Source organism: Callospermophilus lateralis, chromosome 12, assembly GCF_048772815.1.
Source record: "Callospermophilus lateralis isolate mCalLat2 chromosome 12, mCalLat2.hap1, whole genome shotgun sequence".
Lineage (NCBI taxonomy): Eukaryota > Metazoa > Chordata > Mammalia > Rodentia > Sciuridae > Callospermophilus > Callospermophilus lateralis.
The window spans coordinates 74581633-74593907 of record NC_135316.1 but is presented as its reverse complement, the minus strand read 5'-3'; positions in this window follow the sequence as shown (position 1 = coordinate 74593907).

Sequence of the window (12275 nt, the reverse complement as noted above, 5' to 3'; positions counted from 1 at the left end):
TGGCCGTTATCAAGAATACAAGCAATGAGGGGCTGGGGATGTAGCTCAAGTGGTAGCGCACTCGCCTGGCATGCGTGCAGCCTGGGTTTGATTCTTAGCACCACATACAAATAAAGATGTTGTGTTCACCGAAAACTTAAAAATAAATATTAAAATTCTCTCTTAAAAAAAAAAAAAAAAGAATACAAGCAATGAGTGTTGATGAGGATGTGTGGGAAAAGGTAAACTCAGACATTGCTGGTGGGACTGCAAATTGGTGCAACCACTTTAGAAAGCACTATAGAGATTCCTCAGAAAACTTGGAATGGAACCACCATTTGACCCAGTTATCCCTCTCCTCTGTATATACCCAAAGGATTTAAAATCAGCATACTGTAGTGACACAGCCACATCAATGTTTATAGCAGCTCAATTCACAATAGCTAAACTGGAAACAACCTAGATGCCCATCAATAGATGAATGGATAAAGAACCTGGTATATATTCACAATGGAAAAAAATTACTCAGCATTAAAATAACAAAATTACCGCATTTGCAGGTAAATGGATGGAGCTGAAGACTACCATGCTAAGCCAAGTAAGCCAGTCCCAAAAAACCAAAGGCCGAATGTTTGCTCTGGTTAGTGGATGCTGATGCATAATGGGGGCAGGACATGGGGAGAATGGAGGAACTTTGGATTGGGCATAGGGGAGGGTGGAAAAGGAATGGGTCATGGGGCAGGAAAGATGATGGAATGAGACAGACATTACCTCAGGTACATACATGTTTGTACGAATGGTGCAACCCTACATCGTGTACAACCAGAGAATTGAAATGTTGTGCTCTATTTGTGTACAATGGATTGAAATGCGTTCTGCTGTCATCTATAAGTAAGTAGACAAAAAAAAAAACAAAACAGACTTGGGAAAGTGAACTATGATGACTACTGTTTACTGTCTTTGTAGTGTTATGTTATCTACCTCTTTTTTTTTTAAGGCAATCTCTTTTATCATCACATTATTTTATACAAGCATAATGCTAAAAATGATACATGAGTTATGTCCATGGTAACAGTTTGATGAAATTTAGATGTTTTTAACCTGTAGGTACCAAATTCTCTTAAGAAAATTATTGAGCTGCTCTTCCTTCCAAAACTCTTAACCTTAGTCTGATCATGAGGAAAACATCAACATATCCCAAAAGAGGATCATCCTACAAAATATTTAACAGTGTGCTTCAAAACTGTCATGGTCATCAAAAACAAGGAAAGAGAAACTGCCACACCCCAGAGGAACCTAATGGAACATTATACATCAATGTAATGTGTCCTAGATAGGATTCTGGATATTAGGTTAAATATTTATTCATATATATATATATATATAGATAGATAGATAGATAGATAGATAAATCATGGCTTTTAGTTAATTAATGTATCAATTTCATTCATTCATTATAACAAAAGTTGTTTACTAATGTAAGATGATCATCATAGGAGAAACTGGGAGAGGACATAAGTGGGAACACTAAAATCTCAATTTTTCTGTAAATCCGAACTTTTTAAAAATCATGTCTTTTTAAAATTACATTGAGCTGGGAAAATTTTTAAACACAGCCTTTAGTTAGGCTAATAGGATGATGCCAGTACAGTATTTACCCATAACTCACATGGTAGCTATGTATAAACATAGGTAGAACATAAAGCATTCTTGTTTTTGTGGGGAGAGGAAGAGACTACCAGGGGTTGAACTCATGGGCACTCGACCACTAAGCCACATCCCCAGCCCTATTTTGTGTTTTATTTAGAGTTGGTCTCACTAAGTTGCTTAGTGCCATTCTTGTATTTTAACACACAAACACTTGGATTTATTCCTAGCTAAAGAAACTGTGTCCATTGTCTTGATTCTGAATATTTAATAGTCCATTTGTCCCCACTAGGTAACTTTTCCCAGTCACTGGAAATTAATCGACTTATCTTCCATGTTACTTCAATGATTTAAACAATGCAAGTGATATGCAGTGTTAAATATGAGACAATAAAAAATATGAATTATCAGTTTGCATGTTAACTAGAAAAAGAATTTGGCTTTGTGGGCAGCCAGTCTGAATGATTTCGCATTCTCCTTCCCTGAGCAGAGAGGCTCTGACCGCACTACATCTCTTAGTGACTTGGACATTGCCCCAGTCCCGGAAGTTTGAGGACGTGTCTTCAGACATAGGCGTGTCACCCCATGGATTGAGCTACACTCACCTGTTCCTTTGTGATATTACCCTTTTGCCCTGTTTGGCATAGAAAGTTCCATGGAAATGCCCTTTGTGTGTCCCCTTCTCTTACTCTGCCTTTGGGTGTGGCCTTCCTAGATGTCAGTCAACCTGCTGACAGCAGACATCATGAAGCTAGACTCAGCCCCCTGAAACCTGACCCCTTGCCTCATTTGAATAGCTTCTCCTCAATAAAAGGGTTCTGCACCTTCTTGCTCTCTTTCTGCGGATCCTTAAGGTCAGAAGAGCCGTCACAGGACCCCAAAGAAAAAGGTATCTCTGTCTCTTGCAGCCCAGTTCCCCTGGAGTGCCCTGAGTGTTTTAGTTGTGTTCCTCACAACAGGCTTTCAGTTGCCTTTGGATCACCAGATAATATTGAAATACATTTTCAACTTGGATTAAATTAAGAATAGTATAAAATAAAATTATAATTTGAAATTAAGGCTTTCCTAAATCATTAACAAAAACAGACAAATGTGTATTTTTGCCCACATTTCTTTATTTTGTTTACTTCTTACGTAGGTCTACATACAAATGTAAGTCTAGCCAGGCGTGGTGGTGCACTCCTATAATCCCAGTGACTCAGGAGGATGAGGCAGAAGGATTGGGAGTTCAAAGCCAGCTTCAGCAACAGTGAGGTGCTAAGCAACTCACTGAAACTCTGTCTCTTAATAAAATGCAGGATAGGGCTGGGGATGTGCCCCCAGATTTAATCCCAGAGGTAAAATAACTGGTACCTAATTATTAAATAGTATAAATATAGAAAAATGTTAAATATAATTAGCAATTAAAATGAATCCTACATCATCTATCCAAGAGTTTTATAGAACTTTAAAGGAAAAATTTCCCCATTGTTAGATAGATTGTGTAATCTATTGTTACATAGAAATCATTACAATGTAGTCATTCAAAAATTAAATCGATTGTGTGTTCTGCTTCATAAATATTTAAACAAGATAGCCTATCCTCAAGGAACTTTGCTAATTATGCTTTATTCATACTATGACTACAGTATCCAAGTTATATTAAGAGAAAATGCAAGTCATTAAAACATTTGTATGTATAATCTGATCCATTAAAAAAACTAAATCCTCATGCATAGGAAAAATTATGAAGTAATGTACAGCAAAATATCATATCTTGGGAATGAGTACTAGAAACCAGTGCTTTTACTATCTAATAATTTTTTAATATTTATTTTTTAACTGGACACAATATTTATTTTTAGATGGACACAATATCTTTATTTTATATTTGTGTGGTGCTGAGAATCAAACCCAGTGCCTCACACGTTAGACGAGCGCTCTACCTCTGAGCCACAACCCCAGCCCTCTAATAATTTTTAAAACAATTAATTTGTTTTTTTAATTTTAAAAATAATTTTTAAAAATAAAAGGACAGACTCTGGAGGAAGACCTGAATATTGGAGAATGACAAATTTTATATTCATACCTACAAATCTAAAAAGATGCAGTAGAATCCTAACTTCATTAAGTACTTACAGGATACGCTGTGTTTCATGAAAAGCATTCAGACCTGTTAGTGGCATGCCAGACAACATTGTGCACCTGGGCTCCAGATCCCAGGAATTAATAGTGCCAATGAAACCATGGAACAGACCAGTTATCCTATTCAGTACACTCTGAAAATGACAGCAAAGGCTACAAGGCTGCTGATGTTCTGCCTAATTAATCTATGAATAAATGAATAATCCTTAAGAAGACTAGGACTCTTTGAAGAAAATATTCTATGGAGCTATTGAAGCCAAAATGATTTGTGAAATGCTAATCTTTATAGAAAGGGTACTAGAAATGAAGTCCAAAAAGGTCCATAGATTAGTGTGCTTCCCATAAATGTATTTCAGGCAAGACAAGTATAAATGTGTTCAGGTATCTGATGGTTCATCACTTGAAGGAAAAAACAAGAGTGAGGGGAGTAGATTTAAATTCTCTGTTGTTTGGAGGCAGAAATAGCACCAATCATTGGAAGGTACAGAGTAACAAGTTACAGCTTAAGGTAGAAAAGAATTTTCCTGTTAATTCACTACTGAAATTGCTGCTTTGAAAAGTAAGAGCTTCTGGTCCCGAGAATTGTTCTGCTTTGAAATGTAGATTGTATTATCACTTGGGTATGGACCCTAATCCATTTTATGCTACCATCTCAGAATACCACAGACTAGGTAATTTATGATGAACAGAAATTCATTTCTCACATAACTAAAAGGTGGAAAGTTTAAGATCAAGGAGTTGGTATCTGGTGAGTGACTTTTTGTTACATCATCCCAATGTTACCAGACAGGCATCTGAGGAGATCCCTCCAAGGGGTTGATGGGACCTCAACTTGGCCTGGATGGGTTCTTGACTTTCACTTCTAAAAAGAGTTTCAGGGGCTGGGGTTGTGACTCAGTAGTACAGCGCTGCCTAGCACATGTGAGGCAATGGGTTCAATTCTCAGCACCACATAAAAAAATAAAGAAAGATATTTTTTAAAGGAAAAAAAAAGACTCAACTTCAGGAAGCCTTTAAAAAGAGAGTATATGTTTCAGGACATGTAAGCAAGGCACAAGGAAAGATTAATTAAAGGACAGCAAAGCAAAGATTTGCACATTCCAAAGGCAGGGTGTGCACACCCCTTGCCTCTCAGAAGATGAGTGACACACCAGGGTTGAGCTCTTTGACTATACATAGGACTTCCCTGGGAAGAAAAATGCAGTTTCCCAGGCAAGCTTTTGTGAAAATAAATTCTCATCAATCATATTTGATACTTTTGAGTTCAGAATGTTTCTTCTTGGTTAAGTAGTCTAGCCAAAAATGAGTAGTGGCCACAGTGTGTTGGTGTTTGAATCAACATTATGTTTTTGTTCTAATTGATCTGGTACAAGCACACACACAGGTTTGGTTCATCTAGCTGAATTGACAAGTATGGCTGGTCTAGCTCATGGATCCAGGTCTACCTTTAGTAAGAACCTTTTTTTCTTTCTTGCACTTATTTCACAATTCTAAGGGGGAGAGTAAGAGGGACTCTCCCCCTTAGAATAATAATAGCATTATCCCATTCATGAGGGAGCCGCCCTCATAACCCAAACCCATCCCACTGGGCCCCAACTCCCAATGCTACCACACTGGGGATCAAGTTACTAACACTTACTATGAACTTGCGGGGACACATTTAGCCTATGGTGAGGCCAACAGATCAGGGGATGTCTGTCATTGAAAAATTAGTCTATCACTCATACTTCTCAAGAGAAGGGGACAAAACAGATTGGTAAAATTCTAATCATTCCAGGAAAATCAACAATGCAGGCTGAGGAGTGTAGCTCAGTGGTAGAACATTTGCCTACATGCAGGAGATGCTGGGTGTGATCCCCAGTACTGTAACAAACAATCCAGGCTCACACAAAGAAACACCAGGGTTGGTCAGGAGGTAGAGGGAACAAGGAGAAAGCATGGGAGTGAATTTTTCTTGTGGTTTCCATGGGCAAGGCAGAGTATGCAAATTTAGGATTAGCTAGTTTGAATGATATCAGTGGGCTCTAGGGCACAGGGATAGCCCCCAGGTGTCTGGCTGTCTGGTATATGGTTCTGGGTGATCACAACAGGGGAATATTGGCTCATTAAGAGACTAATACAGGGCTGGGGTTGTGGCTCAGTGGCAGAGCGCTTGCCTAGCATGTGAGGCACTGGGTTCGACTCTCAGACCACATATAAACAAATAAAATACAGGTCCACCAACAACTAAAAACATATGTTAAAAAAAAACAACCACAAAAAAAAAAAAAAAAAAAAAAACAAGAGCCTAATGGGGGGGGGGGGGCAGGGAGGTCCTAGGTTGGTTATTTTGTATAGGAAATACAACCTGCCTGGCAGGATAAGGTGTTTGCCATCTCTAGAAATTAGCTAACAGTGGTAGCAGTCCCTTCTTGGTCAGCAAGGGCCCAAAACACCTGAGCATGAAGGATTATAGAACAGAAGAATATACAGGGACTGCACCAGCTACACAACTATCCCAGAAATCTTGTATCTGTGGGTCCTGCCAGCTTAGAGCCACACTAGATGCCTTCTCAACTGTGGTTCTGATTCATTCGGGGTGTTGCCAAGTCCTAAGCTAATTAAACTGAGATCAAGGAAATGGAAGAGGTAAGATTTGCCAGAGATCTACACAAGTGTTTATCTTATTAAAATTTATGCTAAGGGCTGGGTATGTGGCTCAAGCCACATGCATGCCGCCCGGCATGCATGCATGCCGCCCGGGTTCGATCCTCAGCACCACATACAAACAAAGATGTTGTATCCGCCGATAACTAAAAAATAAATATTAAAAAAATTTTAAAAATTTATGCTAAATCTGGAAAGAGATGATGATATAGTTTGTTTAGGAATGTTGTGCTAGCTCAGGGATAAATGAGTTCTCACAGTTTGTGAGAAGTGATCAACAGGAAATTCTGAAATTAAGTATTTGGGGGTAAATAGTCAAAACTATGAGTATGATGGTCTCCTGGATATTATTTAAGTTCAAAAAGAGGTCTCTGAAGTTGTCAATCCAATGTGTGGTCACCATCAAAAGTATAAGATATTTATAAAACTCTATTATTAGGAAGAGGTTTGGAAATGAAGTAGAGAATCTTCCCAACTATTACAAGAAACAAAACACAAAGCTTATCTTTCCTTACCTATATAAGGAATGTTTGCTTATTGTACTTCAGGTGAAAAGATGAGTTGAAGAAAACCCAGGAAAAAAATATAAAAAGTGATGGAAACAAGGGCAAGCTGTTATATAGACCTTTCAACCTAGAAGTCAAGACTGAGAAGGACTCATACGCAAATCTATAAATTCATGGTGTGTATTGATAGGGAGTTGAACTTGGACTTTGCTTATCAAATTTCTAAAAGTAATAAAGTATCAACTCTTAAAACAGGGATACTTGGAAGTAAAAAGGTTTATATTTTTTTATTCTGTGTTAAGACATAGGGATCAATCTATCCAAAGATGTTATAGAAACACATTTTTTTTTGATTGTTGTTGTTTGTTTTAATATATTTTTTAGTTATAGATGGAGACAATATCTTTATTTTTATTTGTTTATTTTTATGTGGTATTGGGGATCAAACCCAGGGTCTCATGCATGTGAGGCAAGCACTCTACCACTAAGCTACAGCCCCAGCCCTGTTTTTTTGCTTTTTTACATTGCTGGGCATCAATTCCAGAGCCTCAAGCATGCTAGGCAAGCTAGAGCTACGTCTCTAATAACACAAGACATAGTTCTGAAATTTAATTATGAAGCAAGAAGACATCTTAGCATTTCTTCAAATCCTCACTTCACAAATGAGGAAAGTGGAGGCTTGCGTGAAGTTAAGTGTCTTGGCCAAGGTGACAGGTTCACCTTGGTATTTCAATATACACTAAATAAATAAAAGCACTTACTCTGCTATGTGATTAGAGAAATCCATTAATAACTTCTACAGGGGTTTGATGGAGGCTAGAAATGTAGGAGTGCATCCTTTCTAACACTGACAGCATGAAAGACAGTTTTGCAGTCCTACAGGACACACCCTCATATAACTGAGCCAGAACAAGACCAGGAGAAACCATTAGCTAAATGGACTAACATTTGATAACTCTTATTTAGCAGTTGGTACTTATAGAGGTACCAAAAATGATGAAATAATTAATTTGGGGGTTATCTGGGTGACAGCTCTCCATTAACACAAATAAACAGCAGTTCATTCTTCACCTACCAATATCCCTGTGCTATTTACAGACAGGGAAATGTAACCTAAAGGCAGGTAATGAGACAACATTTGGTTTGAGGCCTGATATTATATTTTTGTGCTTAGATTGGATCATATACACTAAAAATATCAGATAATTCACAGTAAACTAATGAAGTTTATTACAATATATATCTTCAGGAGTTGGCATTCTTGAATTTTTTTTCTGAACCCTGTTTTTTCCAGTAAACTGATTTTTAGAACAGGCTAGTATATGTTGAAATTCACCAATTCTTATTCAGACTCTGAAGTGTCTTTTTAGTTTTTGAAAGATACTTTAATGCAAATATTAGCAAAATACATTAGATTATAGGGTAAATATCCTAACTCCTTCACAAAAACAATTTTGAGAAACTTTAGTAGCATGTATACTCTAATAAGCATTTGAAATACCAATTGCAAAACTGCTTCTGCTAATTTGATAGGGATCATGTAAAGTAAGATTGGCCTGTTGGGCTGGGGTTGTGGCTCTGTGGTAGAGCACTTGCCTAACATGTGTGAGGCACTGGGTTCAATTCTCAGCACCACATATAAATAACTGAATAAATAAAGGTCCATCAACAAGTTAAAAAATATTTTTTAAAAAAGATTGGCATATTTAGTAGCATAACTTAATGATTTCATAGCTGCTCTCACAGACTGGTGGTAGAAACAGAGTAAGCTCTTAAAATGTCAACAAAACAGTTTTCTTTATGGTTCTTTTATAAGGACAGAATGTATCATTCAATAAATATTTTTCAGTGTCCACTATGTGCTGTGGACAAGGCTGGGCTCCCTGTTTTGCATCTCCAGCCCAGCCTTGTCACACAGCACATAGTGGATACTGAAAAATATTTATTGATTGATACATTCAGTTCTTCTAAAGGGTCAGTGCTGAGAGCCATTAGCCAAGTAGGTATGACAATTTCCTTGCCAGCGTACCCCATGTTGCTTAGTGGAAGGACTCGTGGAAATAGGACTTGCCTTAGACATTTTGCAGTGACATTGCATGTAAGGTGACCTTGCTCAAGGACCAGGGCGGATCAGGGTTTAAGGCTCTCCTTGGATTTAGGGCATTCTGGTTTAGGACAATCCGGGTTTAGGGCGGTTCCAGGTTTAAGGTTATTCCTGCTGGGAATAGGGCGTATCCTGCTGCCTGAGTTCCCCTTGAGTTCTCACCGGATTCAGACAGTATTTTTGGGAGACAGAAGCCCAGTGGAGGTGTGGATTTGGGCAGAGAACGTGGATTTCCCCAGAACATGTTTGTAGAGGGCCGGTGTGAGTTTGGGAATAAAGAATTGCTGTTTGAATCTACAAAGCTGTGAGTGGCTCATGATTTTGTGCCCAGCCAGACTGAGGCAGGTCAGACACAGGCTCTGCCTTGAAAGAAGTGCAGTACTCTGCCCATGACTCTGCAGCATGTTTACCAGCAGGAACTGGAGGAAATTGACATGGGCTTGTCTTTTCTAGCATCTTAGTGAAAATATTTCCAAGTAGCAGTAAACACCTTGGGATTTATTTTATAGACCTTGGTTTTGGGAATTTGGATTGGTAAAGAAAATATTCAATCTGAAGAACTCTTTTGTTCCCACTGCAGAATTAAATTTTAAAGAAACGATCATTCAGAAGTTTTTACGTTTAAAAAAAAGCAGGGGGGATAAGATTGAAAGTTCACAAAAGGCAGCTTGATAGAAGCAAAATTGCTTTGGTAATTATGGCAAAGACTCTTGTTGTAATTCCTAGAGTCTTTATTACATATTGATGGTTTTAAAATGGCTACTGATTTGGGTCTACTAGATGTGCTTTGAACTAAAGAATTGACCTGATCTGCTAATACAAACATGCTTGGATATATTTTAATAACTATTTAAATGGGACCCATTTGAGATTTTGAGATAATCTTTAACTTTTTCTCTGATTTATATCTACCCAACACAGAGTTTCCCAAAGTGTGTTCTATAGAATATCAGTTCAAGAGGACGTTAATAGATAGGAAGCAAAAAGGGATTCCATGGGCCAAGTACTTTTGGAAACATTACATCTTTTTGCTAAAAGACTTCCAAGAAACATCCTGGTACTGGGGGCAAAAGGGAGAGAGACAGAAAGTATCACCAAAACATGACTGAAGAGCTCTTTTGCTAAGGAACAGGGTGATATGCAACACTGCTGCAGTAAACACCAGACAGTGCCCAGGAAAGCTTGTTGTGCCTGGTAGTGAGATAAGGACTTCAAGGTGTGATAGTGAAGGAAATGGAGAAGGGAAACTGCCTACTTCCCTTGTCTCCAATCTTTAGGTGGGGATCAGTGCAGAGCAACCTTTGTAGTAAAGTAAAATATACTCATAAAACATCTGAAGAAATCCATCCATGCAGTGGGCATGCAGCTTAACCTATATATTCCCTCTATTTGTAGGCACAGGGCAACACTCCATGGTGTCCTGATCACTGCCAAGGAGCATGTGAGTAATAAAATGTCTGAACCCAATCTGGGAATCCTCCAAGTTCTTTTTTGGGGATAAGTAAATAGTACACTGGGGCTTTGGAAGCTGCGGGGTTGAATAAGCATGTACGCAAACATTTATTTAACACATTTAAGAAGGAAAATAATTCCAATTCACAGTGCTTTGTAGGCATGAGTGCTATAACTTGCATCTGCATTTCAGACCACAAAAGAAAATAAAAATTGATGGAGTGTGAACTAAATGCTAGGCACTGTTTCAATAGCTTCACATGCTTTGGCTTATTTAATATTCAAACAACCTTATAAGGTGGGGGTATAATGACCCTATCTATAGATGCAAAAACTGTCCAAGCCCACATGACTTTAGTAGTGGCAAAATGAGGATTCTAATCAGGCGATCTAACACAGACTCTTATGAACTACTCCACTATGTGGCAGTTCTATTATCAATTACAAGTCCAACCTTCTCTTATCTTAATTATTAACTGATTTGATTACTGTTACTTTCAGGAATGTTTTCATGTTCTGTAAGATTAGCATCTTCTCTATTCTCTTTCTCCTTCTTCTTCTGTGCTGTTGATGGAACCCAGAGCCTTGCACAAGCCATGTAAGAGCTCTACTACGGAGCAATGTGCCTCGGCTGTACTAGACTGTATTCTTCTAATATTCTGGTAACAAGTTGTAGGAACATGAGGGTAAGGGGATAATTTTATAGCCTGAGCCTACAGTGCTGACCCCCGCATTTTTTTTTAATATTTATTTTTTTAGTTATAGGTGGACACAATACTTTAATTCACTTATTTATTTTTATGTGGTGCTGAGGATCCAACCCAGGGTCTCACACGTGCAAGGCAAGTGCTCTACTATTGAGCCACAACCCCAGCCCCCACCCCAGGATTTTTTTTTTTTTTTTTTAAGCAGTTTGCCTGAGACCACTCTGACTCTGCCTGGCATAAATCTATAGGATATGCCACATTCCTCAGAAAACAACCTGTTATCTGCAGGAGAAATGCAGACCTAAAGACTTCCTCCCTGCTGATAAGAACAGGAGTAAACTTGAAGATGGTACATTTTGTGACCTTTACACAGACCAGATTCCAGGACCCTGGAATTCAGGATAATTAGAAGCAAACCCCTTAACCAAAAAAAAAATAATAATAATAATAATAAATCTAAGAACAAGTTCCAATTAGAATCAATCAGTGCAGACCAAGGTGGCCAGAGCTGCCCTGGATCTTTAGTATGTCATAGTAATTATAATAATGGTAAAATCTTCCCCTTCATGGGGTAAGACCATGTCCAGTAGGGACTTGAAAGTTGGATGAAATCCACCTGTCAGTCAGAAATCAAGAGATGGACCTGGGTGGGACTCTCTAGAAACTTCCCTGGGACCCCCAGTAAAACTGGAGGGCAGAAGAGGCATCATATCCCTCTCTCCTCTCTGAGAAGACCTACCCTCTCCCTTTTTCCCTTGACAGTGTCCTCTCTTCCCTTTTCCTTTCCATTCTAATAAACTCCTGCCTGCAACTCCATTTGACTCACTTGAAATTCTTCAGACAAGATTGTAAGAACCAGGGCTGGGGTGGTGGCTCAGTGCTAGAGCACTTGCCCACCACGTGGGAGGCACTGGGTCAGATTCTCAGCCTACATAGAAATAGATAAATAAAATAAAGGTCCATCAATAACTAAAACATTTTTAAAAAGAAGAAGAAAAAAAAAAAGATTGTAAGACCCAGTGGTCGCAGACCAGCAGTCAGTTGAGCTCCACAGGCAGATCTCAATATGTAACCAACCGTCCCACCATTTAAGCCCCTACCCTTTGCTTT